Consider the following 15,371-nt stretch of genomic DNA (forward strand, 5'->3'; position numbering starts at 1 on the left):
CAGTCAAAAGACTTCCTTCTTACTTTAGTATAAAGAATATTTTCAATACACCGTTAAAAGACTTTCTTCTGACTTTTGTATAAAGAATGTTTTAAATACACCGTTAAAAGACTTTCTTCTGACTTTTGTATAAAGAATATTTTAAATACACCGTTAAAAGACTTCCTTCTTACTTTTGTATAAAGAATATATTCAATACACTGTTAACAGACTTTCTTCTTACTTTTGTATAAATAATGTTTTAAATACACCGTTAAAAGACTTCCTTCTTACTTTTGTATAAAGAATATTTTCAATACACAGTTAACAGACTTCCTTCTTACTTTTGTATAAAGAATGTTTTAAATACACCGTTAATAGACTTCCTTCTTACTTTTGTATAAAGAATATTTTTAATACACCGTAAAAGACTTCATTGTTACTTTAGTGGCAGAATATTTTAAGGTCCCCATCAACATGTATTTTTCTAGCTTTTGTCTCTATAACCACTTTAGTACTACGAAAAAAGGCTCGTTACTTTTGTGTAAAGAATGTTTTACTACACATCACCGAACTATATTTTTTTTTGTTTGAAGGACATGTATCCAGTACGTCCACAGCTCGTACTGTTTGCAGAAAAATATTTAGAATGGGAAGTAACTTGAAAGTTTTTGATAAATTTTTCTAACACACATTAATGCCGATATATGACATACTCAGGAGTCAAGCTCTTCGTTTTAAATAATAGTCCCAATCCAAGTCGGTAGCCAATTGTTGACGGAAAGCTACTAAAATGTTTAAAGAAATATGTTCGTAAACTGTTAGAACTAATGTTTTTAAAGGTTCTACTGGACTACGTGAGCGTGCGGTGACGTCAGCACACTCCGAGAAAAAATGCTTGCGCTACACCACCTGACCCGTGTGATAGCGGACTACTGTGCAGGCCGCGCACCAGTTGCAGAGCTTTATCCCGACCTTGGGGCTGGTTAATTAAAGGCCGATTTATGCTTGAGCCGTGACGCGTGCGGTCGTGCCAAAAACTGTACATTTCACCCAAGGGTTCACAAATTTTGGCATTCACTGGGCTCGCACATGCAGTGTAAACCGAATTGTGTGTACCAGTCTACGAAATACGCAAATTTTCACCCGACCACATGCATGCGGGCAGGCGGGTGGTGTGGCGTGGGGCTCGAGCGTAAATTTGCCCTCACCACGCACTGCTATTGCAATGCCACCAATTAGCTTTGCAACGAAATAATCAGGTCAGTGCATTCTGCGATATAAATAGTACGCCCTAAGCTGGAACGTGTCAGCATAGTAGCGTCACGATATTTGTTAAAAAGAAGAAAAAGAGCCGAAACTCAGGGTAACACGGCGCTGGAACGTTGCCGCTCAAATGTCCAAAAGGCTTCAAAATACAGCTGCTGCTGAGTGAGAGCGAGTATTGACCTGAGAAGCGCACAGGTCGAATAGAAAGAAAAGCTGAACTTTGTGCAAGTAACACCTTTCTGTGAAAAAATAATTAAATTACCCTTACTGTATAAAAAAAATGTAGCTTTCTACGCGTTCCCATTCGCACGCTTTCGTCCCTGCCTCCTACCGACGGCCTCTGCACATTAAAGGAAATAGGGCATTGCATCAAAGTGAAGGCAAAGTAACTATGTCAGTTGATGTGCTTTATGGCGATGGTAGCTTGCTGTGTGTGAAAACAGAGTGAAAATAAATAATTATGCACTCTTAATATTCAGTGATCTTGCTTCACAACACGGCGACAAAATTTTGAGCTCCGACAAGGGGTCATCATGACATCTGTAATAATGGCATTCCGTATACCAAGAGCCAGGATATCAAAGGCCATGCTTTTGCCGTGCTTCGCGCGTCTGAAAACTGCTAACGTCATAGCCGCCACGCTTTGGACATGTATTTGACTATAAAAATAGTACTACAATTTGCTTCACCGTTGGGCGCCAGAGAGCAAAGTTTTGTCTTCGAAAGCAGCAAGTGCTAAAGGATGCTCTTGCGCAAAATAGAATAAACACATAATATACCCAATATGATTTTATTTTACTATGTTTATTACATTTCGAGAAATAGTTGGTTTTCAGAACAATAATTGTCTCGAAAGATAAAACTATGCAGCACCTAAATGCCCAACAAAATCGAGCCGGCTGTCCGGTCAGGTTTTTTTTTTTTTTTCAACCTTGGCCACGAGGGACATTCCTCCCTCTAGGTGTAGTTCCCAGAAAGGGGTGTGAACAAAAAGGCCGGCCACAGCTTTCACCGAGAGGCGAAGAATGTCTAGGTGTGAGTCAACCATCGCAAGGTAGTGGGGGAGGGGGGGGGCATGTTTCGGCTTAAAGAGGGGCTTTAGTTCCGCGGTGGTCAAGGCGAAGCAGGTGGATGGAAAGAATGTCCCATGCCACTCCCACGCATGCGCACAAATTTGACAGTTGGCCGAGTCGAGGCAAAGAGGGAGACCATCGCAATCGCCATCAGTTGCTTTGCGACACCTGCATGGCACGGTCGGAGCGATGTAGGTTTCGTGGCGTATTGTAGCAGAAATCTAGCTATTTTTGCTTCTATTTATTCTTATGCTCTGTTGTGGCTAATTGATCGATGCAAGCCAACCAGCAAGGTGTTTTCGAAGCCCACGGTGCTTTCTTCGTTCCGTGATGTGAGCGTTTCTGGAACTTCTCTGCCAGCTGCGATGCAGTGTCGTGTGAAGTGATTTAATATTGGCACTGTCCGTGTTTTAAACTGCGCAAATAGCGAACAGCTGTTCCTCAAGACTGCTATGCGCCGAAGTTTTCTCTATCTCCAAACTCTAATAAAAGGTATGTTCTTTTCCATCATTTTTCATAAACATATTATTTTGATGTTATTTTATTTCTGTTTCTTACGCCGCATTTTGGCAGGTTATTATAGCGCGAACTGTAACGACGTGAAATGTTTTAAGAACGATTGTCTTACATTTTCCAGCTGCCCCGCGTCATGCGGTTCACTTGAAGTTGCTATAAACAAGAAGCGTGCGAATACTTCGTTTTCACAGCGTTCGCAATGACTTAATGTATTAAATATTGTCTGATATTAAAATCATTCTTTGCTCTTTCCCACTCTGGCTGCACTTAGTGAGAGATAGTAAAATATTGAGCGTATAGTTTCACGGTTCACAATTACATGTTTCAGCGAACCGGTTCACAATGCCATAGGTTGCACTGGTTAGACAAGTGCGAATGTGAAAGAAAATCATTCGCACTTGTTTAACCATTGCAACCAATGTCATTGTGAACCGATATTTTTTGACGCTGATATTTTGTTTTCGAGTAAAAATAAACGATCACGTCAAATTACAGAAGCGTTCCATATAATAAGGCGTGCTTAAATATGCGTCAGTCAGCCATTGGTTGCTATCACTGACAAAGCATTTGTATTCTTGAATACTGCTTCAGGCTCTGTAATCTGCTTATATAAATATGGATGGCACGTTTTGCACATGCTCGGTGCAGCTAGCTAGCGCTGTTACGTTCAGTCCTTCCAAAAATAACCAGCTGTGAGTAAGCGCTCGCGTGTCCACCGTCTCTGCGTCCGTGTCTGATGTGCGCGCTACAAATTTCACCACGAATAAACCATGCAATTAACTTTTTGAGTGAGTAACTCATTTATGCAGATAATTGGTAGAGAAAACTTTGGACACTTTCCTAATTTTAATAACACGTAGTAAATACAACGCAGCAAAAGATACGCATTGCAAAATGTTCCTCATCCTTGCCATCTCCTCTGCAAGTAAGCAGGGATGACTGTTACAATTTTAGGATTCATGTGAACCCTGTTAAAAAGCTGTTCTGTGTATGTGATATGCTAACCTGAACATGATGTTAACACTGACCATCTTGTTTCTGTGCAGGGTTGGTTCATTCTGCAAACATTCTCAGACATCAGTTCTGAATCTAAAAAATACATTATAATCGATGCTTGCTAGAGACTATGCGACAGCTGCCATGCCGCAATCAACTAAGTCATTATTCATTTATTATTTTTATTAATTTCTCTACTACTTCTCTCACAATTCTGTGTAAATATTTTTGTGTGAATAAAATTCTTTCAGTGCAAACTTGCATTTGTTTTCCATGTACATGCACCTTCTAGGTTTCATACTGCCTTTTACCAACATGTTCACGCATACTGACAAGTTTTTACACTATGCTACTAGGTCGTATGTCGGACAAATGTTAATAGGGGGATAATAAGACCTCAGTAGCAAGTACACAAGTACATGGAAGTAAAATATTGCCAGAGTGTTACTAAAGAGCCTAAGGACTTGTGTTGGTTGGTGGTTAGTAGAATGTTTACAGACCATCTATGAACATGCTTCAATTGAAGTACGGTAGCCAATTCTTGATGGCATCCAATTCTTGATAGGATGTTACTGGGGTGTTTAAAGACAAATGTTAATAGGTGATTGGTAGGAAGTTGGCAGAACGTTTACAAACATTGTTCAATTGGAAGAATGTTAATACGGTGTATAAAGAAAGCTTGTTAATAGGGATTGGTAGGAAGTCAACAGAAAATATATGAAAATTTTTCTTTTGAAAGAATGTTAATATGGTGTATAAAGAAAGCTTGTTAATAGGGGATTGGTAGGAAGTTAACAGAATATATATGAACATTTCTCTTTTGAAAGTATGTTACTAGGGTGTATAAAGACAAATGTTCATAGGAAATTGGTAGGAAGTTTAAAGACATCCTATGAACATGTTTCTATTGGAAGTTGGTGGCCAATTGTTTCTAGGATGTTACTAGAGCGTTGTTAGGATGTATAAAGACAGCTGGTAGGATTTCAATTGACTGTTGGTAGGTTCTAGTAACAAAAGTCTAAAGAGTGTCTAAAGAATGTTGCTAGAAATTTTTATAAGGGTCGGCGCCGGACGACGTCCGAGCGCGCTGAATGCCGCCGGTCGTGTCGGCGCCAGATGCCGCCCGACTGTAGAGGGTCGTGTTTTCGCCAACGTACCGTCGCCATGACGAGCGCGCGCGCGCTCGCGTAACGTAGGAGTGTATTACCCCCTTTAGAATGACGCAGGCGTCGCGAAGTGTTCTGCTCTGTTATCTTCGGTATGCTTGCGACACCTTACGGTAGCTGGAGCTAAGCTTTATGTCACTGCTCGTCTTGCCTTTCGCTTTTGCCTGGCCGACGGGGAGAGTGCGCTCACTTGACATGTCCGTTTCGCCGCGTTTCGCTCGTGGCTGCGGTCTCATGCGCGTCCTGAAAACACCTTGAAGTTTGCTTATCTCGACAAAGCAAAATGGCGGGCTACAGCTGGCGCGCCTTTCGAGTTTGGCCTCAGAGCTGGCGGTTGACGGAGTTGATAAATAGGAAAAGCAGAGCAAACGCAGGTTTGTGGCATTTGTACAGGTTGAACAATAAATAAATCTGCTAATCCGGGAGCATAGTTGGTCATGTTCTTCATTCCTTATATTCTCTGACAGCGCACATCAGACTGCTCTGGCTGGTTAGTGTCTGGCTTCCTGCTTAGTCCACGCTGCACTGGAGGCCCATTTACGGGACGTATGAGCTGCGTGTGTCCTGAGCATGAAAGACGCGTGGATGTAATTCAAACTAAGCTTGCAATGTCTTTTTTATTGGCGAAAAGCGCTAAGTGGCATCTTGTCGCATAAGAAATTGGCTTTTTAGGTAACGAGAAAGACTTGGCATAGATGCAATGCATCAAAAGGTAGCATCTTATAGCTTATAAGCGAACATAACGCAACTCGACGCTGCCGTCACATCTTGGTGACTTAAGCAGCGGGTTCCCAATCTTATTGACGGTGGCATGCTTGACACTTTGCAATGCGCGTTTCCCATATGGTTTTTTCGCTAGTTTTCAAAAAAGCAAACTGCAGTTAATATTTGAAATGGATGTATGTTCCTATGGAAAAAGATTCGGCACAGGTACTCAAGACTGCTTCCGTGTGGGAATGCTAAAACATGTCATGTAGGGTTTGGTTACGGTTTGCGAATTGAGTTTATTGAATGCGAAGCATTTCTTGCCGAACATTTGCCACTTTGGCAGTATCCATCCATACATCCGTCCGTCCGTCCGTCCGTCCGTCCGTCCGTCCGTCCGTCCGTCCGTCCGTCCGTCCGTCCGTCCTACCGACCGACCGACCTATACCGACGGACCGACTGACTGACTGACTAGCCGCCTACGTCTTGGTGCTCTCATGGTCGTTTCATTAAGTTGGCAGGCTCCCCGGGCAATGCTTCCCATAACATGGATTCCCACAGGGCATGGGATCTGTGGCTTATTCAGGCAGTCAGTCTTTTCAAATTTTAGGCACCACGCACACACGCACAGGCACGCGTGTATGACATCACCGGGAACTTCGTACGGCGAACGGCGGCGTCACAATTTTGGTACGAATGGCACCACATGAAGCTTGGTCAGTGGCGGGTATATATAGATGAACGGCATGTATAGGATTGTCTGAAGTGCCGGTGCTTGGCTTGCCGTGTGCGTTCTACGGCCGCTTGATGACGTCACCCGTTTTGCTGGCCATCGTTGGGAACCAAACACAACCTATAAGCATGCTGAGTGTAAGCATATATACACAATAAGGACCAACCAGTCCCGGTTTTCTCGATAAATAATGGCTGAAATACTTGTCGGCCGCTCCAGCAGTAATAACACATAAAAAAACTACACGGTACAAACTACCATCTCCCTGAATTACAGTCTAGGAGCTCGTGCTTCCACCATGTGCTCTCTTCACAGCGTCCATTCGCTTAGGCAGCGCATTGTAGAGTGAGTTGACGATCTCGGTTATCACCCGCAGGAGCTCCTATTCTTGTTTTATTGCAATCCACAGCTGGTCCGTCATGGTGCAATTCGAGCCCAAGCGCCTCGAAAGCCTGAACATCATCATTTCCCAAACATTTTCGATTATGTTTAGATAGGGGCTGCGGCTCGGCCACTGAAGCTGCACTGAAGCTGCGCTGAATCTCGACTGAAGCTGTAGGTCATCTAGAAAGTTATGCGCTGCTCGTGCAGTGTAGACGCGGGCGCGGTTGTGCTGAAACCAGAAGAATCCCTTCGCGAAGGACCAGTCTAGCACGTGAGGCATCATCACGGGCACGAAACCCGGGTGACATCTCAGGGTCATTTATGTTAAACAGCCTACCATTGATAATACCTTAGCATGAAGCGATAAGATATCACGAAGTAGCGTGTGTTCAGGCAGCTATCAAGATGGAACAGCATGATAGCGCTAATGACGTAGGCGTCAGCTGTCATACGGCCTGCAATTATGGGGATTGGCCACAGGCCCTGGTAGCTGACGACACCCCACATGTTCACACCTGTGCGTCGGCTTGTGCGCACGTCCCAGATGAACTGCTCATCGTACCTAAAAAAGAGAGGTGTTGTCCGTATTGTATGGGTATAAAATGGGCATAAAAAGGACTCACTGGTTGTGTTCTGGAGGCAAAACTCTCTGGAGTTGGTCCCACTGAGTACAAAAAGCTGATTCGTCAGTGAAAACGACGTGTCTGCAGTTTTCCGATATGCACTCCTCGTGCTCTTGTGCGAACTGGAATCGATGGTGGCAATGAGACGCCTCAAGCACTGGCTTATTCGCGGCGTCCCGGCTTTGGGTGCCCGCTTCATGCAGTCTTCTGGGCATACTGTCCGCACTAACGTGTAGACCAAGCTCATAGCGTATTTTGCGCACTGTGAGGAAGGGGTCGTCGACCGAAGCAGCGACAATGAGAAGATCTTGTGTGGTTGTTGCCCGCTCCCGAACTGCACGTGCAGCATCATCTATCCGGTCTTCATCTCTGAATGCCCGGATAATTCAGTTAACGGTGCAAACGGGCCGCACTACTGCAGCAGCTTTTTCTCGTTGGGACAGTGTGCGAGCCATGTAAACTATCGCAAAGCCTTTTTCTCTCAGCCCTCTTCGAGGCCTCTTTAGCGGGTGATTTTTGGGTGCATGCCTTTATATGGCTTCAGACCTAATGCCTTTCCAGACTATCGTATATATTATTGGCTGTCGCCGCGCCTCTATCGGCATTAGCGCTATCATGCTGTTCCATCTTGGTAGCTACCTCAAAACGCGCTACTTCGTGCTTTCTTATCGCTTTATGATATGGTATTATCAATGGCTAGTCTGTTTGGCGAAAACTGCTCCGAGATGTCATCCGGGGTTTGCACCCGGGATGAATTTCATATACGAGCAACGCCACTTCTCAGTAATATTTGGTCTTGGTCCCAAACTGCGCCCAAAATTATCTATCATGCATGTCAGAGGCACTTTGTCAAGATGCCATCAAGTGTGCCCGGAGATGAGTGCGCGGCCACAGTTTACATTCACAGCAGAATATCCCAAAGAGTAATCTACTATAGGCCAACCGGTGTTATCCATTGGATTGTACCTTTAGACTCGTTGGATCTGTGTCCAGAGTCTTCCTAGTTTGAATAATAATGCCGCCACGGTATCTCAATTGTTATGGTATTCACCTGCTGGCCCTGAAGACGCGGGTTCGGTTCCGGTTACGGCGGTCGCATTTTGGTGGAGGCGAAATGCTAGAGGCCCGTGTTCCGTGCGATGTTAGTGCACGCTAAAGAAAGAACCACAGGTGGCCGAAGTTATCCAGACTCTTTCACTACGGCATCCGCAGCCTGAGTCACTTTGGAACATTAAATCCCATGAAATAAAACAAAGTTCACCTAAAAGAGTCAGTTTCTTATCCGACAAGATGCCACTTAGCGCTTTTCGCCGATAAATGGACATTAAAAGCTTAGTTTCAATTGCATCGACGCGCCTTTCTTGCTCAGGACACGCGATCCACGACAATGAATCTCCAGTGCAGCTTGGACTAAACAGGAAGCCAGACATTCACCTGCAAGAGTACTAGGATGCGCGCTGTCACAGAATATAAGTAATGAAAAACATGACCAACTATGCCACCGGATTTGCAGATCTATTTGTTGTGCAACCTTTAGAAACACCAAAAACCTTCAATTGCTCTCCGTTTCCTATTTATGATTTCCTTAAAGCGCCAGCCCTTAGCCAAACTCCAAAGGCGCGCGAGCTGTCGCCTGTCATTTTGCTTTGCCGAGATAAGCAAACCGAAACGTGCTTTCAGGGCGCGCGCGAGACTGCAGCCAAGAGCGAAACTTGGCGAGACGGACACGTCGAGCGAGCGCACTCTAACCGCCGGTCAGGCAGAAGCGAAAGACAAGTCGAGCAGTCAAATCGAATTGTGCTCCAGCTATCGCAAGCCGCCGCAACCATTCCGAGATAACAGAACACAACACTTCGCCGCGCTGGCGTCAGTCTAAGCCGGTCCAGGTCGCGCTGCGGGGCATTGTTGTTAAGCGTGCTGATGGCTGTACATCCGTGCAAGTTGTTCGGCGCGACCGTCGAACAGACGGCATGCCAGCACCTTCTAACTACGAGAAGTGGCAAGATCAGCGACAGTATGCGCTTTTTGAAGACACCATCTGGTGCATCGTCTGTTACGCTACTATTACCAGGACACAAGCCTTGCCAGAAAATCGGTCATTCGGCAACTGAGCTATGTACATTCTTTGCCCAGTTCTCAAAACCCGCCGTTATAACCACGTTCCACTAAGCCAGCAACTAGCTAGCCCATCTAATTCTCCTAATCGCTCAGCAACAGCGCGGTTTCACCTAAAGCTATTATAATTTTTAGAACGCAGCTCTTCAGCCCAGACCAGACGTACGCTTGCGGACCTGCGCAAGCTCACGTCTACGCGCCTGCCACGCATTGCGGGGAATGGTGGTTAACACCCAGAAAGACGCGTGACAGCGCGGGCTTGCGTGACTCACTCATAGACGCCTTGGAAGATGCCATTTCGTACTTTCTTGCTGGCAGGGTTTCAAAATGCTTCGATATCTATAAACGTGATAGTTATATTTTTAGAGCTGTTTCATCAGTAAACAAAAAGAAAGATGAAGCACTTCCTTCCGTGGCGTCAATCTGCTTCACCGAGAGTTGAATGTACCGCGTCATCGCTGCGTAGCCACGCCGGCCGACGCGAGACAACCCAAGCGCGCGATAACACAGAGGAGCTGTTCACTGAGATAGCGCCGCGTGTCTCGACGGGTACGAGCTGGTCCACGTTTGTCTGCGCATGCATGGGTGCGCGTACGCGAACTTGCGCGCGTCCGTAAGCGTGCGTCTGCGCCGGGCTTGAGGCGCCCGTTACTGCGTCGGCGTCAGTGACATAACCGAGCCAAGGAGCACAGCGAAAGATGAAAGTAAACGTGCACCGCAGCAGGGGATGAAACACGCAAAGTGGCTCGAGCCGGCGCGGGCGACTTCTGGTCCGTTCACTGCATCGCTCCTCGCTCATTTCAGAAAGGTCGGTTCCTTTCGCTTCCCTTTGCATTCAGGCTCTTCTTCTGGCATCGTGCGTTCTCTGGACGCGTCAGCTGGGCCAAAGGGGTCTCTAATTTGATTTCCTGGCCGTTTGTAGCGGCTGGCGGTTCGGCCCCCTTCGGCCCATGGCTCATACCCACTAGCGGGGTATGGCTGAGGCAAAGGTGCCCGGCGCGGTATTACCGCCCGGTAGTGACGCATCTTCCACAGGCGACTCGACGGTGTCGGACGTTTCAGTATTGGACGCGGACGGGGACCGTTTACTTGCAGATGTTCTGATCGATTCGCAGGAGGCCGGGGCACCTATGACAGCGGGGCGCGGGCCAACAGCGGGCTATGACGGGTTGCAAGGCGCGGCGGCGCCTATTGGCGGCGAGGAGTTACGGAGTCGCCATCTATCGGAAGCGCCTCGCTGGCGTAGTATGAGGGATCACGTGGCGCGCTCCTCATAGGTTTTGCTGTCAGCGCTCACTGAAAACACCACGCGCGAGCTCTCCCGGACATTTCTGTAAGTACTTTCGAAACGAGAGAAGTTTCTTACTGTCTAAATAATAATCTTGGGCAAACTGAAAGCACACAATCGTTTACAGACGCTATCTCTTTACCGAATACGTACAGTGAACGCCACTGCGAGCGGTCGCCGCGATGGAGTCTCCCGAACCGGCTTCTTGCGTGAAAGGTAGGTAAATGCTGAGAGAAAACTATGCGAAATATGTTCTTATAGTGTTTGTATAACTAAATGGAGTGCAATAGAACGGAGCCTCAATGCAGCGATCGCGCAGATTCGCAGCGACCGAGTGCGCGTCTGCATGCTTGTCCACGCACTGTTTCGCTTTCTCCGCGCGCGCGTTTTCGCACCGTGCCATGAGGTTTAGGCCGCAGAATAGGAGCATTTGACAGTATACAAGCAACCATTGTTGCGTGGGCGCTTTCAGAGCTGTTCAAAAATTTCATTGTAGAGACTTCGACGCCTACGGGGACTGTGATGTGCCGTCACGACGATTCAATCTTTTTTTTCTTCTAAATTCTTTGACCTTTCAATACTGTTTCTCGAGTTGCGTCGCACTGCATGTTTATCGGTGCTCTCAGCGTGAAATTTCCCTCTGCTCCTTTTTTGTAATCCAGTGCATTAATTCATAACACAAACATGACCACATGCCATGATTTTTTTTAAAATGTGCTTCTTACCGCTGCCTTTCGACTCCACTGAACTTGCCAGTATCTATAGCATCGACAAGTTCATACACCAAACCGTCATGACATTAGTCGGGCAGCGGAGTCGGGCGAGCGTCTCAGTGCGCGTTTTCAGAACATCGCAGACCGGGCGCCGTAGCAGAAATCTTCCTCGCGTCTGTGCTTGCTGCATACCCGAGTTGCAGCCGATGACTGTTCGCCGGTTTTATGTTTCCCGAGCCAAGCTTCCCGCAGCTTCTTGTCCTGCGGCTACGTGTGAATAAGGCTGACACCGGCCTCCGTTACGTGCGTCCGGCCCTCCGGCACCGAGCAGTAGCCTACCATGTTGCGCGCCTTCAAAGGCAGCCACTACCTATTGTAATGCTTTCAAGCGTTGTAAAGGAGACACTCGAAGCGGGAAAATTTCGCCACTAAATGAGGACAGCCACTACCTATTGTAATGCTTTCAAGCGTTGTAAAGGAGACACTCGAAGCGGGAAAATTTCGCCACTAAATGAGGACCGCAGTGTTCGAGGGAATTTAAACTCGTTTTCAGCTCCCTTTGGCGCGCCCGATGCAGCCGACGCGGCCGCTATGTCCACGTGATCCCTCCTTGCACGTCACGCCAACGGTGGCGCCAGCTTTTCCAGTGGTGGAGCTCGAGGCCAATAGTTCGGAGCGCGGCCATAGAGAAAGAAATTCAACAAGAGGGGACACTCTTCAAAAACTGGCAACAGGAAACACGTCACGCCTAGTTTCAACAACAACCGTTAGTTGACGCGAGCATCAGAAAAAAAAGAATGTGAAATAAACTTCCAGACAACGTTTCATTTTTTTTTATTCCTTCCCACTAAAAGTGAAAAAGTTTTGCGCGTAAATGAACTTATACTTTGCATCTTTTTGTTTCGTTGCCTAGCAACAAGCTAGCCGCACGCCAGACGCGCGTGCATACGTCATGCGCCAGACAAGCCGCAGGAGTGAGCGAGGCCGGTCGTACGTACGAAGCTCGCGTGCTCGCCGACCCGTCTGTTTTGGATATAGCCCATTTTTTTGGGCTCCCGGCCTTCTCTATGCTTTTCTTGCGTATCGTCTGCATTTCGACACGGCACCACTGCACTACTGGACTACGGCAAGGTGAGAAATTGTGTTTGACAGTGTGCGGCGCATTTTAAGCACATTTAGGCTTAGTTCGAGTGGCGCAGTTAGCGAAAAACAGCTCCGCCGTCCTGGCGCAGTTAATTTGAGTTAATGCCTCGTCCTGGAAGATGTTTGCTGCGCTTTCTATGAGCGCCAACATTACTGCAACTTATTTCGGTAGTTTTGGAGCACGCTTGCCGCACCCGGCTTATTGACGCAGTAAGCGAAAACCGGCTCGGCCGTGTGACGCATTTGCGCGTGTACATGCGTGTACTACGTCGTAGCGCCTAAGACAGACAAGTTTTCGCGCATTCTGTGGCCCCCAACATTATTGTAACTAACGTCGTTATATTTGGGGTAATTTAGAAGCCCGGTTGCCGCGCCCGGCTTATTGACGCAGTTAGCGAAAAGCAGCTCGGCTGTGTGCCGCAGTTTCACGTGTACTGAATCTTACTGGTAGAAGTTCGTTAGGCATTCTCTGACCCGAAAAAGTATTTTAATTTATTTGGTAACTCTTTAGGATATCTTGAGGCTTGCTCGCCGCGCCTGGGGTTGTGAAGGTGTTAGCAAAAAAGCAAGCCGGCCATAGTGAGTTGGTTTTGCGTGTACTGAATTTTAGTGGGACAAGTTTGTGACGCATTTTGTAGCCCTGCAACAACATATACTTCATTTCTGTACTCGCGCTTCTCGAAAACGCGACTAGCGGTTGCCGAGAGTGATAACACGGGAGTGTTGCATGCGCCGGCAGGACGCGTAAAAGATAACACGGAGGAGCTCAAGAACATGACATTTACGTATTCTGAGCGACTGAAAACAGGCTTTGCACCCACGAGTCTGACTTGAGTGCGATTAGAAGGCATTCTGCGAGCGTGTAACATGGTCTGGCTGAGCCTGTGTTGTAGCACTGTGTACTTGGCGTACCATCGTGTCGACTGAGGCCAAGTTGTTTTGGAAACGCGCAGTCACCCGTGTATTTGTGCACTTAAAGTGCAGGAAATAATGCCCGGGAAAGGAGGGCTGCTTGAAAATCGGATTTTCAGATTTTGTAGCAATGTTTGGGAGGAGTCTTTGCTGCGAAATATACGTAAAAGTGAATTTATTTGTAATGCCGCTCATTCATCACTTCGCACGTTTCGCCTCTACACGAAATACTCCTGTTAGGTCAATATACCAAAATGATACATGCTTGTAATTTACTTTCTTTCAGCTGATGGCATCCGGTGGAGCATCGTACGGCAACGACTGCTGCTTACCTGGTGCCATAACTTTGGATGAATGCGGAAGAAGCCCGGAACGAGCATTTATATAGAGCAAAATAAACAGTTCATCATTTCAGAAGGCGTCTTTCGTTTTCTTTATGAAATTGCACCTGACAGATTCGGTGCAGTCTTGTAAAGGTCAATCGCAATCATTTCTACTTAATAATGAAACGATTCCACGCCAAGGCCACGCGAGGCTCAGCAGAAGCGAAACGAAAAAAAAAATGAATGCCGCGCCGAGCAGCGGAGCCGGCGCGGCGTGTACCAACTGGTGTTCAAAACGCGCGCGCCCAAAACCGAAACCGGAAGGAGTCAACAACATCCGCTAGGTGTGCTACAGTCAATTCGGCCGCTGGGCTCTATGGGAGTGTCCGCTCTTGTTGAAATTTCTTTCTCTATGGCGCGGCGTAGTCGATTCGCGCTCACAGCTGCCTACCACCGCGCGGTGGTATTCCAGCACGAGATCACTGACGTGCTGTTTGATTCTAACTGCCACAGGTCGCACATCCTAGACCTGCTGAGGCAGCTGATGCAGGAATGCGCCGATATGCGGGCGGTGGCGGCGCGGCAGTGCGGCCGCGCTGATGAGCTGAGCGACCAGCTGGAGCGGATGCGTGGTGCCGGCCCTGTGATGTGCCCGGGTGCTGCTTCCCTGGTGACGCCGGAGCTGTCTTATGCGGCCGTTGTGCGGACCGGTGTGCTGCTTGGTGCTCTGCAACCGATGCGGCCGTGTCAGGCCTCGTCCATGTGGGGTCTGCGTCTGCTCCGGCGATCGCTTCTGTGATGGGTACTTCGGAAGCTCCAGCCAACAAACGTGAGCACACTCACATCATGTTTCTGACACCGCTAGTGCCGTCGCCGACTGCCGCGCAGGACGTCTTCGCCTCCTCAAAAGTAACATCGACCCTGTCCAGGCGAACGTTACCGCTCTGACACCTTACGGAATTGCGGTATTGTAGGATGAGCGCGCTTCTATGCAGCGTCTACAAGTTATTGAGAATAATACCATTGTCAAAATGGCTATGTCTGTTCGCCTGGTTAACCAACGGAAACCACAAGTTAATCTTACAGGGGCCGATCCCAACGTTCCGGCGAATGCACTTATCGATCAACTCAACCTCCGTAACACCGACCTACACCTTGAGCCCTCGTCATGTGAGGTGCGGGTCTCGTTCTTTGAGCGCTCAGGGAATTTCTCGCACATCATCTTGGTAGACCCGCCGGTGTTCCGTACGCTAATGAGCCGCGGGAGAGTTGCCGTTTGTTGGACGTCTGGGAGCGTGGTGGAAGATCTCCACGTGCCTACGTGCACCTTCTGCTCCACCTACGGCCACCCCCCTGCGCGCATGTCCCGTCCGTTCGCAGCCTGAGCGCGCGGTATGCACGCGATGCGCGGGGCCGCACCTCGGCGAGCGCAG

General features: G+C 47.7%; 1 long non-coding RNA gene across 1 annotated transcript; it reads left to right on the plus strand.

The window, feature by feature from the left end:
* Positions 1 to 12,480: 12,480 nt before the first annotated feature.
* On the plus strand, positions 12,481 to 14,032 carry LOC142563622 (uncharacterized). Its single transcript, XR_012824360.1, has 2 exons — positions 12,481 to 12,691; positions 13,902 to 14,032. It is a non-coding gene; the product is annotated as an uncharacterized LOC142563622 (long non-coding RNA).
* Positions 14,033 to 15,371: the final 1,339 nt, after the last annotated feature.

Source organism: Dermacentor variabilis, chromosome 11 (assembly GCF_050947875.1).
Source record: "Dermacentor variabilis isolate Ectoservices chromosome 11, ASM5094787v1, whole genome shotgun sequence".
Lineage (NCBI taxonomy): Eukaryota > Metazoa > Arthropoda > Arachnida > Ixodida > Ixodidae > Dermacentor > Dermacentor variabilis.